General features: G+C 42.7%; 1 long non-coding RNA gene and 2 other non-coding genes across 3 annotated transcripts in view; all 3 read right to left on the reverse strand.

Annotated features, from left to right (window-relative positions):
• Window positions 1-5,991: 5,991 nt before the first annotated feature.
• The window catches only part of LOC102389540, a 70,605-nt gene continuing 55,214 nt past the window's right edge, over window positions 5,992-21,382 (reverse strand). The window contains exons 32-34 of the long non-coding RNA XR_006640357.1: window positions 19,971-20,024; window positions 19,251-19,336; window positions 5,992-13,504 (exon numbers count right to left, since the gene is read on the reverse strand). This is a non-coding gene — a long non-coding RNA (uncharacterized LOC102389540). The remainder of the gene's footprint in view (window positions 13,505-19,250; window positions 19,337-19,970; window positions 20,025-21,382) is intronic.
• LOC112581014 lies at window positions 18,808-18,881 on the reverse strand. Its single transcript, XR_003105463.1, has one exon. It is a non-coding gene; the product is annotated as a small nucleolar RNA SNORD113/SNORD114 family (small nucleolar RNA).
• LOC112581023 lies at window positions 19,742-19,887 on the reverse strand. The gene has a single exon (XR_003105472.1). It is a non-coding gene; the product is annotated as a small nucleolar RNA SNORA79 (small nucleolar RNA).

Below are 21,382 nucleotides of genomic sequence, written 5' to 3' on the forward strand. Positions count from 1 at the left end.
TTGATCAGAGGTGGACTTTCATACAAACATAGGAACTTCAACATAGGGGACTATCTCTCCAATACCGTGATGGAAGCTGGGCTGCTGGGTCTCCCTGAAGGTGGTGTCGGTTCCATGGAGCCCTCCAAAGCTGGCTGGGCTACTGGGAAGTGGTGGCCCATGTCACACCAGTCTTTCCTCATGCACAGGCCACAAAGCAAGCCATCTCTCTTCAAGGACCATGACTGAGGCTGGAAGCAGGGTCTCTTCCCCAGGCAGCGTCACCTCCAGAAAAGCCCCCAGAGGATGCACTTAAAAGGCCTTGTTGCAAGATTCGGACATCAGACACGGGCCCCAGGGGTGACCGCAGAGTAGGGCCACGGCTAAACCCAGTGTCCTCTTCCCTCACGTTGGCAACACCTCCGGGGTGCCCTCCGAGGACGGATTGGATACTGAGAGTTAGTGGACCATGTTACATAGGTCAAAAATCACAAAGCCTACGTTCCATAGTCTACCATCTCTGCAGGAACCATGGAGTGGTGCTGACCCCAGAATCAGGGCTTGTCCCTGAAGTTGGTGTCGCTTCCAGGCTTAAGGTTTCTGAGGCCCCATTTGGCATTAGGAAGCAGGCACGTGGGGAACACAAACTGCTCCCCTCAATTGTGGGGGAGCAGTTCTGATAGGGAAGACGTGCCTCCCTCCTGAACTAGCATCTCCCATAGGAAGGCCACACCAACTCGGAAAGACCGAGAAGAGGCAAAGCACACAACTCTGACTGTGCTTTGGCCGTTGCACGGTCAACGGCGTCTTAACCACAGGGATGGGCAGCGGCTTGCTCTGCATGGCAGAACGGGAAGCTCTAATAGCAGAGCTCGTGTGTGAAAGGGGGCCCTTGACTTCTGGGTAATGACCTACGCGAGCTCACCCAGCCTCTGACAGTCCTCGCCACATGCCACACCACCCTTGTAGACTTGAGCTGCAGGGCTGGGTGTGAAATGGGCTCTTCGTTATCCTGCTCAACACCTCCATCTCCTCCCCGAGGTCTTCCCTGGGTCTCTCCATCCCTTCTCATAGCCCAACTGCCAATACAACCACCTTGGATGAATGGGAGGCACAGCCGTGAGGTCAGGTAATCACCATGGAAAGGGTAGGGCCGGCTCCAGGCAGCACGGTGGGGCACAGCTGTCCCGTTAAGTCTTGATGCCCACTGCATGGCACCCTCTGCTCACAGTCCAGCTGCTGAAGACCAAACTGCCTGGAACTGCATTCAAGGCATCAGCCTTTGTCCCCATCCTCATCCCTGGGCTCCCTGAGCCCTGACCCCACCCTCCAACTCCAACCTTTGCTTCCACAGCCCCCTGCCCACGTGGTCAAAGAAACAAGCTCATGTTTATCAAACACCCATGAGCTGCTGGAACTGTGAATAAAACATGATCTCTTTCCCCCTGGAGCTTCTAAGCTATCAGGGGAGAGTCATGTGGAAATAATTAATGCAGAGCATTGATTTCAAAATTAAAAGGGGCCAAAATGTGAAAAACCAGGGACATGTAAGAAGGTCTGACCGTTTTAGAGAAAGCTTCTTAGAAGAAGGATAAAGTAAAAGATGAAGGATGAGGAAGCTAAGCCAGGAAGAGAAACAAGAGAGGACCGTGCAAGACTGAAGCAGAGGCACAGATGCAGTGTGGACTAGAGAGGTCTCGTGGACCAGATGGAGCATGAGCCAGATCAATGGCTCCTGGACCAGACAGGTGGAGCAAGGGCTGGATGGAGCATGGTAAGCAAATGAGCATCTGTGTGAATGGTACATGGAAAGCAAGAAATGTGCCCGAGATCAAGCCAGGTGAGGTCTAGATCATTTAGAGCCTTACAGCAAAGTTTAAAGATTACGGATTTTATCCTCAAGCCAAGAAAAAGAATGGATAAAGAACTTGAGTTTGATATCTCTTGCAAATGTGAAAAGAAAGTGCTGGAGGCAAAAGTGGAAGCAGGGAGAAAGAATACAGGAGGCTCAAAGAAGAGAGTGGTGCCCTGGACAGAGTAGGAGCCATGGACACTGGGGGGAAGTGGGATGTTTGGGAAGTTAGGAAGAAGAGTGGAAGAGATGTGGTAAGGTCCCAGGTGTGGGTGGGGAATGGGGAGCAGTAAGACCATGGGAAGCATCTGGGCGAGTGTTGGTCACAGAAGCCAGGAGAGGGCCTCTGGGCTGGGGAGCACACCTCTGGGCTGGTGAGCACGGCTACAAGCATGGGTCGGGGGCACGCGTTCACTGCTGAACACTCCGAGTTCAAAGCGCTGGTAAGAAATCCTAGTCCAGATGCTGAGTCAGCAATTGGATGCGGGTCACCGGCGATCCTAATGGAGGCACTTCTGGGGGAAAGGTAGGGTCAAAGAGCAAACAAAAATGAGACATGAAGGATCCACCAAGAAGATGGTGGCTCGGGATTTTTTAGACTCGAAGGATCACAGCCTGGTAGGAGCCCATGGGAAGGCTGTAGGAAGTGGGGGCTGGAAAGAGCAGTGGGAGACCCCTGAGAAGCTGAAGAATGGAGTCAGGCTTTGGGGCAGGTGCTGCTGGGCCAGAAGTAGGTCACCTCCTCCACTGGTCCTAGGGAAAGGGAAGCAAGGGGTCGGGGAGGATGGGGGGAAGCCACAGGGGTTCTCTTGGATGGCCTTGATGTTCTCTGTGTCCGGGATCGGGGAGGAAGCCAGTCACATCGCTCCTTGGTACGGGGGTTCCTCTGACGCAGGGAGGGGGTCACTGGCCCAGCATCAGATATTCCACTGAGTAGTGGGCAAGGAAAGAATGGACAACTCTGAGTAGCAAAGATGGACCCGGAAAGTACCCTTGTCCTCCTGGATAAAGTGACATGCCACTCCACTGGCATCCTGGACCACTAGAGACACAAGGAAGCCCACCTTTCCCTCCCACCCTCCAGACCCCAGAGGGTGGCTCTTCTCACTTCCCCAGACCCCAGGCATCACTCCACTCCCTTGCACATCTACTGGCCCATCCACTCTTTCAAGGGCACATCGACCCACCCATCCACTCGTGTATTCCGTCTCACAAACTCACCCCCTCACACACATCTACTCCCCCACTAATTCACCTGTTCATTGATGTCCTTGCAGACACACAGCCACGAACACACATGTGCCAACATCAGTCCCGTGAGGAGCCCAAGGCGGGCCTGGAGTGGTTTCTGTGTTCCTGCCTCCTGGGAGCTCACAGAATGGGAAAGAGACAGACACAATCCGCAGAGCGACGCGTGATGACGGAGCAGCACTGCGGCGAGGATTTTGAGTCCAGAAACAGGACAGGGTTTCAGCTCCTGCAGGATGGCCTGGACACAGAAAGCACCGTGTTCCTCCCAAAGAGGAGGGCAAGCGGGCGGGGAAGGCAAGCAGAGGAGATGGTGAAAAGACCCACTCACCTCTTAGCATTTGGGAGGGGATACACAAGAGGAAGGGGAAGAAACAGATACATCCTCAACTTAATAATTACACAGAGGGCAGAGGGAGTACGAAATCATTTCACTTAAAAAAAAAAACTATTTCATTTTTACTGTCGAGAAACTTAGACGTAAACTGTTTAAAAAACAAGCAAACAAACAAAACTGAGGTGTAAGCACTAACAGACTTAGAAACTGACTGTATACTTTTTGAATCATCAAAAAACAATTTTAAGAAAAACGCTGTTGTTGTTGAGTCACTAAGTCATGTCTGACTCTTCTGTGACCCCACAGCCCTCCAGGCTCCTCTGTCCATGGGATTTTCCAGGAAAGATACTGGAGTGAGCTGCCATGCCCTCCTCCAGGGGATCTTCCCGACCCAAGAATCGAACCTGCCTCTCCTGCACTGCAGATGGAGTCTTTACCACCGAGCGACCACGGAAGCCCAAGAAAAACGTGGTGTATATAAGACAGCAGGAAATAAACTCAGGGTGAAAAAAGAAAACAAGCCTTAAGTGCAATTTTCTGAAGTTAAAACAAGAAAATCCAGAAAACAAATGTGAGTTATATGCCCTTAAAAGGAGTTTCCAACTCAAGTCAAAAATCTTCAAAGCCAACTCTATGTTGTCTATTTGAAGCACACATTCAACAAATTGAAAAAATAATCAAACCCAAGGAATGGGCATCCATTTTCATGCATTTGACTCTCAGGCAGCCCACACAATCATGCAATGACATCTGAAAAAACCACAGAATTCATACAACAGCCAACGGCCAGCAATCAGCTCCCTGTCGGCAGCATCTTCAGTTTTGCATATACAGCAATTTGCTCAACTTATTTGTGCAATTCCTTAAATGATTCATTGTGCAGGTTTTCAAATGGTATTTTAGGGGTGCTTGGGGCCCCCACCACTGTCAGGATGATGCCCACAGCTCAAGGTCTCCATCCAGCTCCAAACAGGGCAGCTTTGATCTGATCTATTTTACTTATTGGGCTTCTGGGTAATATTTGGACTGAATAAAAGGCTTGGCTGCCGTTGAAAACCAGTATTTAATTACATTTCGCTCTTATTGTTTTATAAAAATAAGTGGAAAATGGAAAAAAGAAAATCACTGACACCAGTGGTAAGAGTACCGATCTTATATGTACTTAAGAAATTAAGACAAACATGGAAATCCTTAGGCGAACCCAATATGGCCAGTCCTAAGTTTCAATAATTGAATTTAAGGCAGTCAACTATGTGTTTGGAAAAAATAAAATTAAAGAACATCCATGGAATGCTAGAAATTGCCTGGAAAGGTACAGAATGTTGAGCTCTCGAGGAGCAGAATTCTTTGGAACACGCAAGCCTCTGGTTCAACTTTCAAACAACACTTTGCCTTGAATACAGACTTTCAGAAACAATTATATGAGAAAGCAGGGTTACCAGACACAGGAAAACAAATAAAAATAAAGCAGAAGTGCTTCTGAATTTCAAGTACCCAAGAGCAAAGTCATTATATAGGTTGATGAAAAACACCTCTCAGAGACAAAAGGTACCATCCATAGCAATGACACTCACGAACATTTACATTAGGAATAAAATAGCATCCAAAGATGGGGAAACAGAAGCACAGTTTCCAAAAACCTCTCAGTCCAAAGTCATCAAGTGGGCAAAAAGAAAAGGAGAAAAATACCTTGAATCCAGAGACAAGCAACATCGTATTTAACAGAAAATGAGAAATAAAGAAAAATGTTTACTTCTTCAATATTAGTTTATACTGTTCAAAAAGTTCTAATCAATATAACAAAGGCAAAAAAATAGACAAATGTTATAAACTCTTAGAGTGAGGTTTAAATTATGATTATTTTATAGGTTACTTAATTATTTACTAAGAAAATCCAAAAGAATAAACTGAAAAGCCTGTAAAATGAAATGCCTTTACATCAAAACCTGTATCCTATAAACAAGATGTCACCTTACTTTTAAAGGCCCTCGAGTCATTCAAAAAAGTGATAAAAGAAGGCACAAAGAAGACATCCATAAATTCTCAAAGTAGAAGTTTGTGTGTCCACATTTTCTAAGCATGATGCAATAAGATCACAATTTAATAAGAAAGTATAAGCAACAATACAACCCAAATAAAGTAGAAAATAATTTAAAAAGTAAGCTCCAGTTTTGCACATTTTATTCAGATAATCATTTCTTCTAAGAACAAGAAGAAATGCAAAGCATTAATTACAAGAAATTGAAAGCATAATTACAAAGAGTTTAAAATTTTGAAAAGACTACATATTAAAACTCATCACATGCAGTCAAAATTGCAACTAGAGGCAAATTCATATTATGAAATGCTTTCATTATTGAAGAAGAATAACAGAAAGGACATATGAACAGGTCCACAAAATAAGGAAACCAGAAGGCAGGAGTCCATAAGGATAAAGGCAGATATTGGTGAATTTGAACACACACACAAAAAAGTTAAATTGACAACTTATTCCAAGAACTGATTCCTTGAAAAATCTCTAAAATAGACACTCCTGTAGCTCATCTAATAAAAAACAAAGTACACACATCCAAACTTAAGAATGATAAAGACGATATAGAAATAAATTTTATTATACAAATACTACTTACAATTCTATACTAAGAAGTATTTACATCTCAAAACATAGATTATTTTCTAGGATTAATATTAGCTTTAAAAGAATCACAGCGCACTCACTATGTGCCAGACTCAATGCAAGACACTTTATCTCTTTAATTCTCACAGCAGCCCTCTTGGCTTCAGGCTCTTATTATCCATTTAACAAGTGCACAAACTAAGAATTAGGGAGAAGACATAGTTTTCCTGAGGTCACATGAGAAATGAGAGAGCAAGAATTTGAACCCAAGTTGTCTGATTCCAGTGCCTGCACATGTAAACACTAAGCTATATGAGAAAAAGAAGCAAACAATCTAAAGATTTAGGAAATCTAAAGTATCCAATAAATACAGAAGAAATAGAAAAGGTTGCCAGAATTATCCCAGGAGAGTTATATAGCTATGTTTTTTCAAGTTTTCCATGAAATAGATCATTTAAATGATGTACATATGGTACAGAACACAGAAAAAGATGGAATGCTCCCTAATTCATTTTACAAAGCTAGCATAACTTTGATATCAAATGACCAAAACTTTAATTCCAAATACTAGCAGACCAAATCATGAAGTATATTAAAAGAACAATAAACGAAAACCAGGTAGAATTTGACCCAAAAATGTTTCAAAGTTATGAAACATTATTATAATTCATTTCATCAATAGATCAATGGAGAAAAACAACACAAGTATCTCTACAGATATCAAAAAAGTATTTCAGGAAATTCTAATCCATTCCTGATTTTAATCATACATGAAGTAGATACTTAATTAGCATTATAAAAAACATACAGCCTTAAAAAGTACCTGTTATCATAATTAACATGAACCAGAAATGAGACAAAGATTTGTTATCAACAATTTAATGTTTTGGAAGATCTAGACAATACTATAAGACAAGAAAGAAAAGTAAAAGAGATAAAATATTTTCAAAATTTTTCTATAATTGTATATGACACTTTACCTAGAAATTCCAAAACATTCAACTGAAAACTTGTAGAACATATGAGAAAATTTAATGAGATAGACAATAACAATAGATACATAATCTCTTCCCTACATACCAGTAATAACCAGTTAGAAAATACAAGAAAAATTCACAACAGAAGCAATATGTAGTTCCTTGAAATAAACTCAATAACAAATTGTGAATTTGTCAAATTTGATGAATTGTGACTATATATTATAAACTATAAAAGATGTAAAGCCCAAGTGTCAAAACATACCAATTCTCTTTATAATTTTATAAAATTTCACAGAAAATCTATAAGGAATGTTTTTAACTTCGCTATATCACTAAAATTCACCTGGAAAAATAACAAGTGAGACTAATCAAGAAAATCTTGAAAAATAAGAATGAAGGAAGACTATTTCTATCAAATAATAATACATATTTTAACAATATGATCTATTATAACAGCAATACTAGGATAAGAATAGACAGATTAATGTCAAATAGAAAGCCACAGTGAGAAACAAAAACTATCTAACATGTAGCATGTGGAAATGGAGCAAAAAGTTGTTTCTTACAATAATTCAATTAAAGGAGTAAAGATTCAATATAGAGAAGAAATCATGAAGGAACTAGAAAAAAAAATGTGACTAAACATATGAGCTTGGGGTAGGAAATGTCTTTCTAAGTAAGAAATAACTATAAGAAAAAATTAGTCATAGATTTTTTAGAAAATAAAAATTGTAAATAAAAAGTTAAATGCTCCATGAACAAAATGGAATGGTAAATGAAAAATGGGGGCGGGGGCAGGACATTGGTAACATAGGATGGAAAAACAGTTACTATTCTTACTTTGAAAGGTATTAATAAAATAAAAATAATAGATATAGCAGTAGAGAGAGATGGGTAAATGACTTTGAGTTCAGCATAGTGAATAGCATATAGATATCCACCAGCCTTTGCTCTTGAAACTGCGCTAAATGAAAGAGAGATTTTGATCTTGAGCATGAGTACAGAGGACAAACACAAGACAATAGGAGATTTGGAACTGATTCAGAGCTGGGACCCTGGACTGGCAGTGAGGACAGCTGAAATAAAGGCCAGTGTAGTCAACAGAACCCACAGAAGTCTCAGGAACCTCCAGGAAAGCCTGGGCCTAAATAAGATCAACTGGCTAAAAGTCTGTTAAAGAAGAAGACAGAGCCCCCAGTCTTCACCCGTTAGGCAAAGCCTTCCCTAACCTGGAGAGAAGACTGAAAAGGCATTACATGCAGAGAGCAAGGCAGAGGTGACTGGAGCAGAGATGCATGCACAGCCGAGGGCCAGAGCCCTACATCAAAAGAGAAAGAAGGCAAACTCTTCAAGCTGGATGTTCAGACCACTCAGTCTTCCTTCACAAACCTCACAGAGCACCAGCAACTAGTAAAATTCTAGATCAGAAACTCTTTGGATCATCCAATCAATCTAAAAGAAAAAGACATAAAAATGCTAAAACCTGGGGTTCCACAATACAAAGACCAGTTAGCTCTCTCTACAGTAAACTCCATAGTTTACAAGACCCAACCACAGACTGAGAGCTTCCAAATAGTTCTGTAGTTTATCTGGATGTGTGCATTGTATATATATATCTATCAATATCAATTATATCTATATATCTATCTATACAACCAAAGACTTGAGAAAAGAACCTAAAATGAAAGTTAGACAATGACACACACTTGGAAGGAAAAAAAAAAGTTTGAAGACTCTTTAAGAGAAAGACAATTTCAAAAAACTAATATTAATATTTTTAGAAATATCAAAGAAGCGATTGCATCCATGAAACAAAATTCAATAAAACAATATTTAGAGTGTAATGAAAAATTCTTGAAAATCAGAGATTGCAGAAATGAAAATAGATTAAAAAATGAAGACAGAGTAATTGCTCAGTAAGAGAACAAAGAGATTAAGATACGAAAATCAGAGGAAAAATACGTGAAAAGCAGAGAACCTGTCAAAGAGATCCAACATACGATCCAAGCTCAATATAAGTTTAAGAGGAAACAGACGGGAGGCCATTGTCCGAGGAATTGAACAAGAAATATCCACAACTGAAAGACATACGCTTTCAGATCAAAAGGGCCTGGCCAAACGGACGAATGTAGACCACATCAAAATATATACACACGGAATTCAAAACACAGTGAGAAAAGACCAGAAGTTCCGGAAAGGGAGGGTAACAGAAGATCACATACAAGGGATGGGAATCAGAAGTCTTCAGACTTCCGATCAATATCACGGGAAGCCAGAAGACAACTATTTATGCTTTTCAAATCTGAAGGGGAAAAAAGGTACCAACTAGAATTCTGTACCAAGCTAAACTATCACCATCAGTGTGGACTAGACATTACCCTTTTCTTATGTGAAAGATCTCCAAAGATTTACCTCCCATGGACCCTTTACCAGGAAACTGCTAGAGGATGCACTCTAGCTAAACAAGGGAGTAAACAAAAAATGAGAATAACACAGGATTTACAAAACTAGGGATCCGACCAAGGAGAATCCCCAGGAAGTAATGAGGAAGTGATTCCACGATAAGGGCAGAAAGCCCAAAGACGAGCCCATCCTGAACAAAAGAGGGAAGGAGGCTCCAGGAAGAGAAGTCTTCAAAAAGATAAACACATTAAATAAAACGAAAAACACTAATGTGTTTGGATGTCATGAAAGGCTGGAGATGAATTTGGGATAAGTTCATTAATAACCAACCAAAGAGAGAAGGAAAAAAGAAAGACAAAACCAAAAAATTATTGACTCCAGAGAAAACAAAAGTTGCAAGGAAAAGTAAAAAATCACAGTGCTGTTGTTGAACTCTCAAGTATTTACACTGTTGTAATATATAAAGATGGAATACTGATCAAACCAAAACTGAGCTAAATAAATTAAAAGAAGGGGACAGACAGGTATTCTTGTGTGTGTTGAGGCCAAAGGTGAAAGATTTCAATCTTCATTTTCTGTGGTTGAAAAGTCAAGGTAATGCCTAAGTCAAAAAAAAAAATTTTTTTTTGAGAACTAGAAAAATCAGAATGTTACTTAGAAAAATTGTTGTAAATGGCAAAAGAACCATTTAAAAGAGTAAAAAGCTGTAGCTTAGGTGGATATGGAATTGGAGTGGAGAAGGATGCTTCTACATAATCTTGTACAGCTATCTGACTCTTAAAATGAAGCATATGCATGACTTTGACAAAAATAAAACTTAATGAAAGCTGAATAAAGCAAAGAAACTGAACTGGCAATTCAGCTATAGAGAACCAATAAAGATATGGGGGAAATGCTCTTATCACAGATAATAAAAGAACTGAAAATGAGAAGAATGAAATTTGACAAATTGATGAATGTTTAAAACCTTGATAATTCCCAGAGAAAGTCACTTGTTAAACTAATTCTGAGAATGTAAATTGGTACAAAGTTCAAGGGGGACAATTTGGCCATAAAACGCTCGCACCTTTTGACATGGCCACTCCACTCTTACGAGTACAAATAAGAGACATACGTGAAGATGGAAAAACATAGCTGCTCACTCCAACTTCTATCATCCAACTTTTAAAAATCATGTAAATATCTGACAAGAGTGCGTCAATTAAATCAATTATGATATAGTCATTTGCTAGGATACTAGGTTAAAAAAAAATCATAAGATAGGAAATTACTTAATGGCATGGGACATGTTTAGGATGTCTACTTAGGTGAAAAATTAGGATGGCTATGATGAACCCAAATAAAAATGTGTGTACATTTGTATACACACACACACACACACTCACTTTTGCAATTTACAGGTGAAACCAAAAGACCAGAAGCTGGTCTTCAAAATGCTGGCAGTGGTCATCTTTGAGTGATGAGACTAGGGTGAGTCCTGTTCTTCCTCTTGTTCTGTTCAGTGTTTGGCAATAAATGTGTTTCTTTTTCTAGAATTATTACATGTAATAAGTTTTAGTTATCAGCTTAGTATCTTTTCTAGGAAAAACTCACATGACTCCGCCTTCTTCATTCTCCACTACAGAAATGAAATTATCTGCATAATTTGTAAAAGAGATTCAGTGTGGGGCAAGGTGTGAAGGTAACCCTGAGTCCTAAAAAGGACTCTGGTGTCCAGTCAGCTGCAAAGTGACCAATTGGGTGGGACCAGAGATGAAGGCCAGGTGTCTGACCTCACCTCTTTGCCCTGGGTAACTTCTGAATGGCTTCACCCTCCACTCAGAGAAGCAGCTGCCAGAAATGGCCCCACTGCTCCCTGCCACTGCCCCAGGTGGGCTCCTCTGGGACCTGCATGTGTGCCCCAGCTCTCCTAGGACCCCCTCCAGGCTTTACCTTTCCTAGACCATGCCTGACGCTTGGTCACTGGCGCACATGCCTCTTAGAGTGTCGCCCAGAAAAGCAGAACTCACCCAGCGAAGGAAGGCATACACCCATCGGAATCACCCAGGGGAAGTCCTGTGCTCCGCCAACCACACCTCCACGGGCTCCATGTAAACAACCTTCCAAGACAAGAGGGCTCAGTCACAAAACCAAGTCCAACTGTGTGAGCACATGTCCGACCACAACCGCAGTGTCCAGCCCCAGCAGGGCTGTTGGGAATGGCAAGGCCAGCCCTGGGGACATGGAGCTGGAGCAGAGCTGCTCCCACCTTTGGGATGCTTCTAATCCAACGAGAAACGAACAGCCATGGCATGAAACTCAGGGGTGCTGCACGGGTCTAGGTGCGAATGGGCGAAGGACGAGAAACTCAGGCTGGAGCACGGCAGAGGGGAGGATGGAGAGTTTCAGCCAGCCTGGATGTTCCTCAAGATAAACACGGGGGCCATGTGACTGGCTGAGCGGATCAGCGCCCTCAGCCTTCCACCCATCCAGGCAGCAGCAGTATTAGCATCTCTGTCATCATCCTTATATCCAGGGATACACGGAACTGGACTGATGACAGTCTTCAATCCCAATACCAGCCATCACCGGTCCACAGATGGCTCTTTCAGTTTATCCCCTTTAGGCGACATTTTAAGAAGGTACTGCTCATTCATAAAACCACCAGAGTGTCAACCCAGAGGTGGCCATTCTGTGCAGCCCCGGGGTCACAGGGCTCCCCTGCAGCCCTGCCGTTGGAGGTGGGCACCCCCCAATCCTGGATTTGGGAGCTGTGCTCCGGCTCTCCACCTCTCACCCTGATCAGTTCTCGCCTCACCGTTCCTGACCTGGGGACCAGGCTCAGCCTGGCTCTCCCTGCTGGGAAGGAAATGGGCTGGTCTCAACAGCAAACCAGACCCAACTGAGCTTCTCCCAGAGGTCCTGGAAGCCAGGGCTTGGGGGCAAGTGAGCACCAAGTGGGCTCTGGGGCAGGGGGCAAGCTCAGGCAGACCCAGGGTGGCCCTGCACCAGCTCCCCTGATGGGCAGGGCCCTGTGATCCTTGTATTTTGAAACGAGCTCTTTGGGGCAACTATTAGGAGCAGGAGGAACATTTTCTAGATGCTTCTCTGCAGGGTTTTTATAACCCTTCTCTGCAGGTAACCACAGTTACCAAACTGGTGGACCTGGCCAAGAGCACTGGTTCAGTTCTTTCATCCTGACACGCAAACCACAAACCGTGCTGTGATGCTCTCAGGACCCAAACCCTGGCATGAATGGAGATACAGCCTCCGATCCCACAGGTGGAACAGCACACACCAGGCTCCGTGCCCAGAGCACCTCCCCACTCCCCTCTCAGCAGAAGTGAGGGGACAGTCGGGGCCACAGCTGGGACACATCTAAGCGGGCCCACCTTCCTCCCCTCCGGGCAGCTGCCAGCAACTCACACTGACACCGGGGACGTCTGCCGGGGACGTGGCCCAGACCCCGCCAAGCTAACGGACGCTCATTGCATCATGTTGAAAAAACACACGAGCTGGGAGGTGCCTTAGATCTGCGGGAAAAGAAAATAAAACCTGGGCCCCAAATTACAAGTGAGGCTCAAGGGCCTGGAAGGATCCATGCGATGGGCTAGATTTTCTCTTGCCCCACTGGGCACAAGGGGGATGACAGAGCTTGGTGCTATCATCCTTGCTTCAATCTGCACATGGGGAAACTGAGGCCAGGCTAGGCAGCCTCTGGCTACAACTGCGAGACTCAGGTGATGAAAAGAAGGAGGCAACACCCCTGAGAGGGTCCCTGGGGGAGACCAAGGTCCTGGGAGACCGGGGGAGGGAAGACGTGAGGAAGAGGAGGCCAGTGGGGAGATTCTGCGCGGGAGGGAAAGCCCACAGCACCGCTGAGGCTCAAAGGGCAGGGATGGGAGAAGAACACGTGACACGGAGCTCACACGCTGCACGGGGCAGGGAGCTGCACGCAGGGGCACGTGCTCCAGCCAGGGCACAGCTCTTTACACTTTCAATATGCTGGCAGAATCAATGAATGAAATTTGACTTCCCTTTTACAGATGACGGGCATGGGACATGGAGAGGCCTGGTGATGTCCCCAAAGGCACACCTTGCTGTCCTTCCTGGTAGAAAGAAGACGAAGAAGTCAGAAGAGAACGAGACACAACAGAATCGCCTGTCCTCGGGGGGCCAGGCCGGGGCCAGCGTCCACTCAGCGAGGACTGTCGGCCCCTCCAGCACTCACACACGTGTCCCATTGATATCACGAGCAGCTCAAAGTCCCCTCTGGCTTCTGGAGGGTCTAAGGTCTCCAACAAAAAGCTTCAAAGAAGAGCTGATGAGGCTGACCCAGTCTGCTCCAGTTTCATCAGAGAAGCAAAACCAAACCGCGGAATTCTGTCTTGCAAACCCTCAGCCTACTCAATGACAGCTGAAGGCTTATTTTCAATCTTCCCTTCCCTTCTTGGGGAGGAGGCCTCAGCGACCCCCACAAACCAAACTCAGTTCTGGCCGGTGGCCACTGGGTTTCAAATTTTGAAATGGGCCTTTTGCAAAATGTTCAGTTTCAAGCCCTTGGTCCGACTGCTTACATCCTGTCCAAACTTCCTGGGGGAGTGAGATTTATTTAAGAAAGGAATAAAATCCCCATGTTCAGCCCATTGAGTGAAAACACGTTCCATCCCAGGCAATTTCAAGGATTAAGGTTACATATCTCTTAATGAGTCGCAGGCGGAAGGCAAAGTGGAGCTGGCTGGAAGAGTAGGACCAGCCTCAGTCATGAGGAGGTGCCAGTCCTTGGTGCCAAGGACCCTGATTCTCTGCCAGGGAGGTAATCTGCCCCCCAGCATGGCCTCACAATCATTCCTTTGTACATTCATTCATTCTTGAAGAGGGCACGTAATGCTGCCTGAAAGGTGAGTGGTCTGGGCTCATCCTAACTGGCATTCTGTAAAAACTCAGTTGAACTCCTCGTTCTTCTGGGACAGGGGAATATGGGTACCACATCCAGTTGGGAGCTTTTAAATGAATGCAGGTGACACCATCTATTACAGCTCCTTAGTAATTTTTAACGCATCTCTTCCCTCCCTGGTATCGCATTATGTACAGGACAGGTATTATGTTAGGTAAGAAGAGCCTCATAAGCTTTTGCTAGATAAGGTTGGGCTTCCCAGGTGTCTGCTAGTGGTAAAGAATCTGCCTACCAATGCAGGAGATGCAAGACACTTGGGTTCGATCCCTGGATCAGGAAGATCCCCTGGAGGAGGGCATGGCAACCCACTCCAGTATTCTTGCCTGGAGCATCCCATGGACAGAGGAACCTGGCGGGTTACAGTCCATGGGGCCACAAAGAGCTGGACACAACTGTGTGACTGACCACACATACACACACACACACACACAGACAAGGTTAATTCTCAGGACAATCCAGCCAGGGAGGTATCATTATCCTTGTCTAAGAGGTGATGGGGAGGCTGGAGGTCCAGGGTGTTCCCCGTCTAACCCACTGTCCCGCAGCTGGAAAGCAGGAGGAAGTGGAGGAGCGGCCCCCTCGCTGGAGGCACAAAAACAAGACTGTTATTTTTGACCTCCTGTCTTGGCAGAGGCAGGGGCAGCTTTCGGGAAGACCCAGGGCCTCCATTCCACCAGTCCGAGCCAATGTTGCCCAAGGATGGGCCGAGGTCCAGGGCAGTCGGAACTGCCAGGATCCTGTCTCACTGTCTGGCACTGGATGCAGGAAGCTGGACTCGAGGGAGAATTTGCACGCGGGTGGGAGAATGCCACGGACCATCTGACACACCACCACCTCCCCGCAGAATGGCTCCCGGCCGTTCTCAGAAGGGCCATCCCAGTTCCACAAAAGCACGTGTATTTTTAGCTCTTCGTTCATTCATTCAGCAGTAATTTACTGGGCGCCTCCTAGGCTCAGGCTGGGAAGGCCCTGCGGAGAGAGAAGAATCTGACCCAGTTCTTGGCTGTCCGGGCAGGTCAGCTTGGTGGAGACATGTAAACAAATGCTTGTGAGCGGAAGAGGATGGGTAGTCCTGGGTGTTTAGTATGTGCCCTGAGGCTGGGGTGTGGCTGAGTGGTCAGGGAAGGAAGCCCAGTGGGACCTGCTCCACTCACTGCCTCACACACGGGTCACTGACTTGCTCACTCATTTACTGATCCGTTCACTTATTCACTCTTCCATTCACAGAGCGCTCCATTTATTCTTGGATGACATACTCATTCATTGAGTCATTGACTCACTCAATAATTATCCTTTCCCTCGATAACTCTAATATATGCATTCCCCCATCCATTTGCCTATTCACTCCCTCATTAATTTGTGCATGCATTGATTTATGTACTCATTAGTTAAATTATTCAACTTTGTCCGCTTTTTACTGACTTTATTCCCTCACTCATTTTTTGACTTATTCATCAATTAATTCATTTGGTTCCTCATCAACCCACTGGCTTATTCATCCCCTCATTACTAACTTCTACTAAAGCATTCATTGATAAACTCGTTCTGGAATCCATTTATTAATTCACTCATCTTTCACTTATTGGACCGTTGACCTACTAGTCTTTGGTCCATTCCCTCCTTGACCTATTTGGACCTCACCATCCACCTCTTGACAATTTTACCCACACAGAGACTCATCCACTTAAGAATGTAACATACACACATTGATTTGCTCAATGCATTATTAATTTATTCCCTCATTCTTATACTCTACATTTTCACTCAATTTTCCATTCCATTGTTTACTCAAAGACTCATTCATTCACTAACTCACTGTTTCATTCATTCATCATGTATACCATTTATTCAACCACTCATTCAACGAATATATTACGAGTGCTCCACATGCAGGGCATATGAGGAGTGCAATTCCTAACGTCCTGGATCTTACAAACCAGGGACTTGGTCACTGGCTCAGGCATCTTCTCTTTTATGTGATATGTAAGCACGTGATATGTAAGTGGGGTCTTGCCTTCTGTGCTTCTGGAAAACCCATGTATTTGCCCTTATACTGAATTATTATATTTATCAGTAATCCCACCTAATCCCAAAGAGTTACCTGATGGCTGGAACTAGATCTGATTTAGATATGAATGCCATGACTAATACAGAGCCTGACATGGATTTGGATCTATACTGCTGAGCTGAAATTATTACCCTAGTATTGGTTATTTTTGTACTCTCTCAGATACCAAGTGCCAGAAAAATTTTTTAAATCTGGAGTATAGGGACCTCCTGCCATCACCTCCCATCAGATCACTGGTATTTGCCCTGATATAGGGTAAAAAAATAATTCAAGTAATGAATTATGATCTTAGTATGCAAAATATCCAAATAATTTCAGTGCAACACGCAGAGCAGACCTGTACCCTGTGCTGCCCTGTGCTTAGGTGCTGTGTCGTGTCCGACTCTGCGACTCTGGACTGTCGCCTGCCAGGGTCCTCTGTCCGTGGGATTCTCCAGGCAGGAATACTGGAGTGGGTTGCCATGCCCTCCTCCAGGGGATCTTCCCGACCCAGGGATCAAAGCCAGGTTTCCTGGATTGCAGGCAGATTCTTTACTATCTGAGCCACCAGGGAAGCCCAAGGATAGTGGAGTGAATAGCCTATCCCTCCTGCATTGCAGGTGGATTCTTTACCATCTGAGCCACCAGGGAAGCCCAAGGATAATGGAGTGAATAGCCTATCCCTCCTGCACGGCAGGTGGATTCTTTACCTGCTGAGTTACCCAGGAAGCCTGAACTACGGACTATGTACCATTACAACAAATATCTTTTAAAATGTTTTATTTCATAAATTTCAGTAATGTAGACTTGTGATAATCATAATCCTTGTTTCAAAATACATTTTCACCACTGGTCCTCTTCTTTCTTAGTTTGTCATAGATTTAACTCACTAAAATATAAGAACAAACACAACGAATATTTTAACCTCTATGTCCTCACTCACTATACACAGAATTAATATTGATGGATTAAATCTTCTTGGTTAAATGGATCTCAGAGAAGCAAAACTGGGTCGACCACAATTCTTGTTTCACAAAATTTTATCATTGGAATAATCTTGGTCATTTTAATTTTCTTTATATATGAATTTTACTTATTTATTAATGTAGTCAGGTACTCATTTTCAAAAATAAAATCAATAGCAAAGAATCTGCTTCTAAACAAGGGGGAAGTAGGCATTTGCTGTATGAGGCAGGGAGCTCAAGCTCGGTGCTCTGTGACAGCCTAGAGGGGTGGGATGGAGGGGAAGACGGGCAGGAGGGCAATGAGGAAGGGTGCATATGGCTGATGCGTGTTGACGAGCGGCAGAAACCAAGACAATATTGTAAATCAATGATCCTCCACTTAAAAGTAAATGAATAAAAAAATAAACAAGAGGGTAAACTTTGACTATTAAGTCTCTCTGTGTACCCTTTAAACAGAGGGGTAAACAGTTGAATTAAACAAATCTTTGTTTCATGAATAATTGCATCATTGGTCATGAGTGGCCACTGTGATTTTACTAGCCTGTTTATCTTTAATTTGTTTAATTATTTAAAACCCAAGGAAAATACAACCAACCCAAGAATAATATCTTGGACTAAGTCTAGAATTCATCTATGCCCTTTTTACTTTAAGAGGTAGCACTAAATCTATTTTCAAATGAAAATCCTTTTTTCCTTTTTCAACATGAATCAACTATGACGTTTCTCAGAAAAATTATCCTTGGTGCCAGCATAATCTTTGATTTGTTTTATAACTGCATGAAACCATCTATTTTAAAGAATATACTCATCATCCATAAACAAAATGACCAAACCAAGAATAAAAACTTAATCTCATACTTACTTTGATCTATATTCTCCTTGACCACATAGGTAACAGTTAAATAATAACTAATCATTAAATAATAGCTAAAATAACCAAGGGGCAGCCATTCTGGGGCACAAAACAGGTGAAAAAAAGAATAACATACACTGATCATTGGCTCATATTTTATACTCATTCACTTGGTTAACCATTTCTTTAATCCTAATTTTTTTCTTTCATGAATCAAACCCACTTCAAACTAGGAGAAGGACATATATTTAGCTTAGCTGTGTCTCACACAAACCAGTAACAACATAACGTGTGTCTTCTTAATGGAGCCATGTACTTCACATTGAGTCAGTGAAGTAACTATATTTCAGAACTGAGGTTTCAAACTGAACTGAAACTAATTTCAGAACTGAAGTAATTATATTCCTTGTTTTATAAATATCCTCAATGTTGGTTTGTGTTTTGACCTCTCTTTTCTTTTCAATATATCTATTGATCCATTCATTTATTTACAGATAGTATAAAGCCAGTATCTATGAACTCTCTCAACTAGATTCTCAAACATCCTGAGATGATTCCCCCAAGAGTCATACACTAATTGTCTTTTCACCATGGACCTCAGGGGTTCCAAACATGATTGATCATAATTTTCATTCAGATGCATTCCATTCACATCATTGGTCCAGGTGTGGTCTTTCAGCATTTAATTTGAACAGTTTTTAGATGTTACAATGAACAGCCATGAATCTGCAGTCCTAACTCAACAAATGGAGTACTGACTTCCTAAATGAGTAACAGCCTAGATCATCATCAAGAGAGGAATGGGACAAACACGAAAGGGGACATATTAGTTTTGAAATGAATGGGAAAGCTCAGTTTTTTTTTTCCTTTTATCTCATTTGTGCTAAAGTGTGTTAATCATAAACTTCAGCTCATAACACATTCTCATCATAGGTCTATGCATGGCATTTAATTTTAATTACATTTATTCTTTTTTAATGATACAGTGGAAACCCACAAACTAACCACCGAAACCAAGAACTTTATTACTCACATGGCATGGTGTGCTCCTTCCCCAGAGGCATTAGGCAAAGCTCTTCATGGTTGGAGAATAACTTAATGAGCTACAGTCGATCCACCCTGTGGAATGAAAAGATGTTGACAAATGAAAATGCCTGGATTCGGGTTTTAATTTAGTGAACACTAGGTAACCATGACAATAATTAATTGTAAACAATCATTTATACTACACTCTCATCTCTGGCTCTACGAATGAATGGACCTACATTTTATTAATTAATGTATTCAGTTCATTTTAATAGCATAATAAGCACCCTTAAATGAACCACCCAACATAAGAACTATGAATCTTGCAGACAAGAACTCTGGGCCCTTTACTGACATTGAGAAGAAGTTAGAACTTCATTTTGTAAAAGCTTCCTGTTGTGTTGAATCAGATTCAACATGGACCTCGGTTGACAACACAGTCTTATCACTGGTCCTTTTATGGCCGTCTTTGGTTATATCCTGTCCTTCCTTTTTTTCAACTGTTCGACTTGCAAAAACCAGGAGTCACTATCAGATAGGCAAGCCATCCGCATGGTGCTCTGGGTGAAAACAAATCTGCTTGCTCTATGATGGACTAAAATCCCACTACCCAAGGTATAAAGCAGTGAGAGGAACAGCCATCAAATGTATCCCATACTTTCAAACCATACACTGAATATCCTAAACAGGTTCCCCCAAAGAAGACAAGAACTTGGCTATTACTCACCTTCAACCATGAAGGTCTTGATCATTAGAGAATGATTAGTAGTTCATGTCCATCCTATGAAGGACAAAGAAAATAGCAAAAAAAAAAAAGGGGGGGTGGGGAAGGAAAAATGAATAGGCATTCTTTTATAAATTAAAATGTTAAATGAAATGACAGAGTATCTCTTGTCCCCAAAAAGAGAAATATAGAAAGGAAAAAAATTCTTTCCGTTGATCCATGGTTTCCCCCTTGATTGACTTGCTATTTAGGTTTTGACTACTTTACTTCATTATTTATTTCCATTTCTCTTAACAAACTAGAACTCACCACTGATCGAGAGCAAGAACACTGACTATGACTCTTCTCTGTAGAGTGACCTTACCCCAAACAGGAAATTCCTCTGGTTTCCTGATCCAGTGGGTAAGACTTCACCTTCCAATGCAAGGGGTGTGGTTCTAGGATGATATTTAAAAACGTGCAGCTCAACAGTTGTATTGACTAACCAACCTAACCAGCCTAGTTAGCCTAACTAACTAACAGCCTAATCCTTAATGTGTAATTCATTCTCATCTCTGGTCTTTTAAAATTTTGTGTCCAGATGTAGCCTTTTATCCATTGTTCTGTAATCCAACAGACTGGTAGTCCAAGGATGAAAACTCTGTTTACCATTATACAGGCCTACAGGCTTCTTCTCCAGAGACTCCCTAGCCACGACATTTACCTATGAGGAGTCACTCTGGGGAGCACAAAACAAATATTAAAAAGAATGAAACAGCCTAGATTTCGACTTTGCTCTAATACACTAATGAATGCAGAGTGAGAAAATTGTGACTAACCTGAAAACTTTGGGTGTGCCACTTGCTTCAATTGGCGGAAAGTTAATCCCCCTTTAATCTAATTAGTTCAATGATAAATTTTTTAAACATTTTTTTAAGATTCTTTTTGATATGGACTATATTTTAAAGTCTTTATTGAATTTGTTACAATATTGCTTCTGTTGTTTAGGTTCTGATTTTTTGACCATGAGGCATGAGGAATCTCAGCTCCTCAACCAGGGATCAAAACCACACCCCTTGCATTGGAAAGTGAAGTCTTACCCACTGAACCACCAGGGAAGTCCCTCAATATTCTTCTTACCCAAACCAGCAAGAGACAGAATTTCTGCTCTAAGAGGGACATCATCTGAGCGGAACTGGTTAAATCATAATTATTTCAAGACATGCTCATTACTGGCCCAGGCTTTGTCCCTTTGAGCGACTGATTGCTATTAACTTATTCATTTATGCACTCTAATGATAAAACTGCACACGCTCAATGCCATAGCATTAATAATACTAACACATGCGCAGTTCGCTGCTCATTACCAAACTGATAACAGACAGTGTAACTCTGTAATGGAATTCTGTGAGCACAATAGCTCGTGCTGCCTAACA

Source organism: Bubalus bubalis, chromosome 20 (assembly GCF_019923935.1).
Source record: "Bubalus bubalis isolate 160015118507 breed Murrah chromosome 20, NDDB_SH_1, whole genome shotgun sequence".
In the NCBI taxonomy this organism is placed as follows: Eukaryota; Metazoa; Chordata; class Mammalia; order Artiodactyla; family Bovidae; genus Bubalus; species Bubalus bubalis.